The 7,190-nt window shown below is 43.3% G+C and overlaps 1 long non-coding RNA gene across 1 annotated transcript; it reads left to right on the top strand.

The window, feature by feature from the left end:
- The first annotated feature begins 1,299 nt into the window (after positions 1 to 1,299).
- On the top strand, positions 1,300 to 5,694 carry LOC308582331. The gene is made up of 2 exons (XR_014005628.1): positions 1,300 to 1,521; positions 5,526 to 5,694. It is a non-coding gene; the product is annotated as an uncharacterized lncRNA (long non-coding RNA).
- Positions 5,695 to 7,190: the final 1,496 nt, after the last annotated feature.

Below are 7,190 nucleotides of genomic sequence, written 5' to 3'. Positions count from 1 at the left end.
GATGTTTAGTAGGGCCAATTCTGGGGTAATTTCTAATACTTGCTTAGTTATTTTACATATTTCTCTTATGGCTGTTGTTCACCACATGTGGAGGTATGTGCCTGTGGAGGTGCACCTTCTCCAGCATTTTGGTGAGGTTCCTGGGCGTATTAATGCTAGTTTTCTTGGTGTTAGGTACCACCTGTAGGTGAGTTTCAGAGTAAGTTCTTTTCTTTTTGTTGATCTGACACAAAACCCCACATATATTAAGTAAAATAGAAACATTGCCACTCACCTTTCCCCCCTCCACCTCTTACCCCTTTTCTTCCTAATATCTCAACAAATGAAACTGATCTGTAAAAAATGTTACTTGAAAAAGAGAGAGAGAGACATTGCACATACTTTTGTAAACCAAGAAAATCTTTAATAAAAATACATTTAAAAAAAAGACTTGGGGTACAGCGCCATCAGTGGGTAGAGGGGTTGCACATGTATTGGTTCCTTTTAAAATGGAAGTTGATGAGACATTGATGAGACATTTCTGAAGAAAGTTAGAACACAAAGTGTGGAGGCAGTGCTAATGCTCTGGCACTTGGCAGGCACAATTGCAAGGGATGCTTAAACACTCAGTCGCTGTTGCTAAGCATTCAGAAGAAGGAAGGTTGATCACCCTCTCTGAGATTCAGGAAGGGCCCCTCTCAGAGGAGCATAAAAAGAAGGAGAAGCTGAATGAAGGGTACCGCAGCATGTCCACATGAGCTAGCTTATAAAGCCTGGCTTCCTTCCCTCTCCGATTGGCCAGTCGGCCTGCACATCTTCCTGGGTATGGTCCAGCTTGAAGGTGAGAGAGGCATAGTGCTGAATTGTGAATAATTTTTAGAACTGTGGAGAAAGTGATGTAAATTATTACCTCAAGTGGCTAAGCATGCTTAACTCTGACTGTGTTGCACTGTTCACCCTGGTGTTAGCAATCTGATATGGGCATAATCATGCCTTATTTCTGTGTTGTTGTCTAGTGGTCATTCCAAACCAGATTATACTATTTGTAACAACAGTGAATGTTCAAAACATGCTGAGTTATAGTCAGGTGACTCCCATCCTGTTACAGGGACCAATCTCCCTGCCCTGATAAAATTGCATAGACTAGGACCCCATGCAAGTGATGTGTGTTGGTTGTAAAGGATTTGTTGCCGTGTGATCAACTCCACACCCAGCAAAACAAAAACAGTGATGTGCTGAATAGGAAGGACTAAAAAAGTTATTGGTAGAAGCCTAATGAAAGCTGACAGTAATCAAGTTCCTCTTAAATGTTTGTTTATTGCTAGGGACATCTCTAGCTGTTCCTAATCAAACAGAAGTAACATCCATCATTGACATGCTGGAGCTTTGTGAATATCACAGATCAGCTATGGGTTTTCAGGACTCTCAAGTGTAAATGTCATCTAGTGGAATATTTAGAAGGAAAGTTGCAGCAGTAACAGCTAAAAGAGAATACTGGACAAATCTCCCTGAAAGATGGAGGACATAGTTCTGTCTTTAAAGGTAAAGGGACCCCTGACCATTAGGTCCAGTCATGACCGACTCTGGGGTTGCGGTGCTCATCTCGTTTTATTGGCCGAGGAAGCCGGCGTACAGCTTCCGGGTCATGTGGCCAGCATGACTAAGCCGCTTCTGGAGAACCAGAGCAGCGCACGGAAACGCCGTTTACCTTCCCATCAGAGCGGTACCTATTTATCTACTAAGCACTTTGACGTGCTTTCGAACTGCTAGGTTGGCAGGAGCTGGGACTGAGCAATGGGAGCTCACCCCATCATGGGGATTCGAACCGCCGACCTTCTGATCAGCAAGCCCTAGGCTCTGTGGTTTAACCCACAGCGCCACCCACGTCCCGTAGTTCTGTCTTTATTTTACAGCAAATGGCACAGGAAGCAAGAGATAACAGACAGCTCCCGATTATTACATAATGGACAGCATGTGGCTTAAGTAGATCTGGATAGAGTTCCTTTGAAGAGAGCCACTGTGGTGTAGCAGTTATGGTGTACATAGCCAGGGCTCTTTTCCCCTTCCAGTTGGAACTCACCGGAACTCAATTCCAGCACCTCTCAGGTGGGCATCATTGCCATTATAAGAGAACAAGGGAGACATTCATGGTGGGTTCTGGCACCTCTTTTTCTGGAAAAATAGCCCTGTACATAGCCATGAAGTGGACGAAGGCAGTTGCCTCAGGTGGCAGAATGCTATGGGGCAGTGTCCCCATGGACAGCCACTCCACCACCACAGGAGAGGTGAGGAGAAGCAGCGGCTTCTAGCTAGATTTCACCGGAAGCCATCACCAGGTGATCCTGGTGAGCAAGGCTTTGGAGGGGCAGCAGAACGGGCACTTTCCCATTTCTCATCACATGGTGAAATGGGATGAACCACCTCAGCACATATATCTTTTCTGTGTGAGGAGAGGTTCTGGCACAATCAGTGCCACTAGAGATTTCTGTGAATGCTTTTGCTAAGTTCTACAACTCCTACAATTGTTAGCACCTACAATGCCTCTTGTCCCTGCATTGGAAAGAGATGCTTTCCTATGCTTCAACTTAAGAAATAAATATGCAGATAACTCTGGAGTAGAATGCTACCATCATCTGATAATAAGAAGGAAGTTCAATATAAAATAACAGGAAGCGAGGTTCAAAATCCTTGATAGTATGTAATCCCAATGAAGTTCCATCAAATCCTTTCCAAACTACAGGCTGTTGTTTCTTTCCAACAAGGTTGTCACCAGAGTCACCTTTGATTGGAACCCTCGACTATCAGCTAAAATTATTTTCCCAATTTGTCAAGCAGCTCAAAACACTTGGAGGCCCCCAAAATATGACCTTTTCCCATTTATAGTACAGTGGTGCCTCGCAAGACGAAAAGAATCCGTTCCGCGATTCTCGCCGTCTAGCGATTTTTTCGTCTTGCGAAGCAAGCCCATTGATTAGCGCTACAGCGGTCTAGCGGCTTTCCGTGATCAGCTGTTAAGCGGGTTTTTCAGCGGAACAGCTGATAGGCGGCTTAGGAAAAGGGGGGGGAGCGAAAAAGGGGACGCGCAAGATTTTTTCGTCTTGCGAAGCAACCCCATAGGGCAATTCGTTTTGCGAAGCGCCTCCAAAACGGAAAACCCTTTCGTCTAGCGGGTTTTCCGTCTTGCGAGGCGTTCGTCTTGCGGGGCACCACTGTATAGAGTTAAAGCCCATTAAAGTTTCTTTAGCAACCCATTAACTCATCAGTTCTCCAGGGTCATGGCTTCAGTCAGTTGCAGGGATGGAGCTATCATTGGGCCTCCAAACGCCATTGGACTCCAGCTCCCAGTTAGCGTAGAACGGGTTGCTGGTGCCCAGGGCTGCCCAGGGGGTCGATGGGAAGGAGGGAAACAGATGGAGTATGCATGCACATTCAACTGCCTAATGGCATCTGTGTCACCCAGGGGATCGCAGGTGCAGAGATAAGAGGAGTTGTTCCATTGTCTGGAGAGGTCACTTCTTGGTTCACATGGAGAAGACATTTTCAACAGAGCCCAGTGACAGAAGCACACAGCTGTCTTAAGGCAGCACCGGGTGCTGAGATTTTGTGTCCTTAACAATTTTGCACCTGGGGCAACTGCCTCTGTGCCCCCCCATGCTACACCACTGCCAGCTCCCATCAGTCTCAGCCAGCATGGCCAATGTTCATGAATGAGAGGAGCTGTAGTCCCATTCTTACATTAGAATGAGTTGAACTCCAGAGAAGTTGTTGTTGTTGTTTAGTCGTTTAGTCGTGTCTGACTCTTCGTGACCCCATGGACCAGAGCACGCCAGGCACTCCTGTCTTCCATTGCCTCCCTCAGTTTGGTCAACCTCATGCTGGTATCTTTGAGAACACCATCCAACCATCTTGTCCTCTGTCGTGCCCTTCTCCTTGTGCCCTCCATCTTTCCCAGCATTAGGGTCTTTTCCAGGGAGTCTTCTCTTCTCATGAAGTATTGGAGGAAGTATTGGCCAAAGTATTGGAGCCTCAGCTTCACGATCTGTCCTTCCAGTGAGCACCCAGGGCTGATTTCCTTCAGAATGGATAGGTTTGATATTCTTGCAGTCCATGGGACTCTCAAGAGTCTCCTCCAGCACCATAATCCAAAAGCATCAATTCTTCGGCGATCAGACTTCTTTATGGTCCAGCTCTCACTTCCATACATCACTACTGGGAAAACCATAGCTTTAACTATATGGACCTTTGTTGGCAAGGTGATGTCTCTACTTTTTAAGATGCTGTCTAGGTTTGTCATTGCTTTTCTCCCAAGAAGCAGGCGTCTTTTAATTTCGTGGCTGCTGTCACCATCTGCAGTGATCCTGGAGCCCAAGAAAGTAAAATCTCTCACTGCCTCCATTTCTTCCCCTTCTATTTGCCAGGAGGTGACACTGAAGTTAATTGTCTATATATTTTCTTTGGCTACTAATAGGTGATGTTGTTCCCGTTTCACTTTGCTGTACAGAGGACTTCTTGCATTTCTTATGCATACACTCCAACATTTCTCTGATGAAATAGGGACGCCCTACCAACATTTCTCCAATGAAAATAAGGACATCCTCAGGAAAAGCAGGACATTCTGGAATCAAACCAGAAACCAGGACGGCTTCTGTAAATCCAGGACTGTCGTTGGAAAATGGGAACAATTGGAGGGTCTGCCTGTGACCTACCAGTCTGAGTGCAGTCAAACACCTATGTCCTGTGGCCTTCCAGGGGCTTGCCAAATTTCCTGTTTTTGCTGTTCTGGATAGGCATGAAAACCAGGAAGTTTACTGAATTGCTCACTGTGTTATCTAAGCTGTCTGCCACATGGTTGATGGACTGCATTTGGCTTAGAAGAAAAATGTGCAGGCTTGGTTTACAGGAAGAGCAAGTCAGATCTGGAGAGAGGGAAAGGAAATGGTGAACAAAAGCCAGCTGGCAAGGCCTGCTCTCTGGTTTAGTTGCCCATGCTTTGTCAGAAGTACAGAAAGGAGAGGGGGTTTTGTTTTTTCTCTCCTCTCTGCTTCCCCACACTGCCATTGCAGCAGCGATAGAAGTGGCAGGCACAGTTCTCTGTCCTCTGCTGAATTAAACAGACTGCTGGTTTGGGAGCCATATCAAGCCCAGCCACTACTCTGAGCATTTTGTAAATAAACAGAGGCATTTAGGATAATTAGATGCTGTCTAAGGAAATTGGGGGGAAAAGGAAACTCATTTAGAAAACCATTTGCTATGGCACATAAAACATGCTACACAAGTGTGGTTCGGAGCGATTTTGCCGCAGAAGAGCACATGCCCCAGTGTTCCTGAACAATAACAATTATTCAACAGCAGCTTTGTTTGTTCCTTCCGAAGTTCTGCTCCAATGGCATTCCTGTTGTTCACATTGCAGTTTTACCACATCATAAAAAACGATTACCTACTTAACAAGAAATCTTCCATTATGAATCTCAGCGCATAAGTATGTATTGTTTTGTTTGCCCCTACTGACCTACCATTTCTGCCTTTTTATTTTTTATTTTTAAAAGAAAGAAACCCCAATCTTCAGAGCAATGAAGAGAAAGCATGTGCCGAGGCAATGCATATTCTATGAGAGGAACAAGGATTATGGCATTTCAAATGCAAGAGGGAAGTTTGAGGTGGCATGAGGTATGCTTGGAAAATATAGCAAATAAAACAGAAGTGGTTGAGGCAGGCCTTGGTCGGCTGCTGTGAAGTTTTTTATTTCTCTTTATGGGTGGGGTATAAATATTAAAATTATTATTATTATTATTATTATTATTATTATTATTATTATTATTCCTTCTAAAAACCCTGACCCACTTGTCTCTCCAGAAGGTGAGTGAGGTTGCAGTTCTGTATGCACAACTGACCTGAGTTTAGGAATATTGGAGAATTGTAATAGGAGCAGAAATTTCTGGTATTCCTTTAGTCGTCCCATTATGTGGAACAAAGTTCAATCCACTGAATACTACTCAGTCTGTGAAAAATACATAATCTCTCTCCCGCCCATTTAAATTGAATTGAAATGGTCTCTGCATTGAAACGAAAGTGGTGGAAATAATGACATCATTAATTTAATTCGCCACTTATGTAAATTATGCAAATAATTACTTATATTACATTAGGTAGAAGACAGTGAGATGGATAACACAGTATTTGGTGGAAATAGAACTGCAGTAGAACGGAAGCAGCGCTGATTGTGATGAAGACAGGTCAGAAAAGTTAAAAGAAGCACACATTTTAATAAGCTCATAAAATAAAGCCACACAACTGACCAAGATCAAGTTTAGCAAGTCAGCAGCAGCCAAACACAATGCAGTGGGAGGGATTTTTAAATAATAATTTTCAAGATGATTATGATTATTAATTTTTATTCATATCCCACACTTCATGCCAAATGCATACATATATTCTTCCTATGCAGCAAATATAGGTTCCAAGTATATTTTCTAGTTTAATTACTTATAAAATCTAATTTGTCTCCTTATTGGATGATATCCAATGTTAGTCATGCTCAAGGAAGACCCATTGAAATAAGTGGAATTGTGTAATTTAAGTCAATTGATTTCAGTGGGTCTACTCGGAGCATGACTTTCTGGAATAGCACCCAAAGGGTTATATTCCACAAACCTTTACTCCGAGTAGACCCGTTGAAATTAATGGATCTAAATTAGTCATGGTTTTTAATTACAGTGGGTCTACTCTGAGTAAAAATCAGCTGCATACAGCAATTGTCACAACTTTTTTTACCAGATCTGGATATAGAAACGTAAGACAGATAAGGTCACAGAAACATCCTCAAGTATAATTCATAATTTAGTCTAAGTTTTGCATCTTAGGCTAGGAACCCGTAGACTGCCACCAACCTTGGTAAACCCTTTTCTTAGGTTGTGTTTGGCTCAAATATCAGCTTCATAGCATCCACAGAGGACCAGGTGTGTTTGAGAACAAGACAGGAAAACTAAAAAGGTTGCCATCTCCATTTTGGTGTATGACTAGAAGGAAACGAAGAATTGTGTGTTTTAAAAAAGAGGGGTTCTTTGAAATTGGTGGTTTATTTGAATTTTAACCCCCCCCCCCAAAAGCAGCTGCTTGTCATGAAGAAGAGGGATTCTCAGAAATATTATCTGGGTAGTAAACAAATGGGTATGTCCAAAAGTTGAAATGTGACTTGTAAGTTTAATTTGGCC

This window comes from Podarcis bocagei (genome assembly GCF_964188305.1).
Source record: "Podarcis bocagei genome assembly, chromosome: 1".
Taxonomy (NCBI): domain Eukaryota; kingdom Metazoa; phylum Chordata; class Lepidosauria; order Squamata; family Lacertidae; genus Podarcis; species Podarcis bocagei.
The sequence above is the reverse complement of the archived record's forward strand: the minus strand, read 5'-3'. Positions and strand labels throughout refer to the sequence as shown.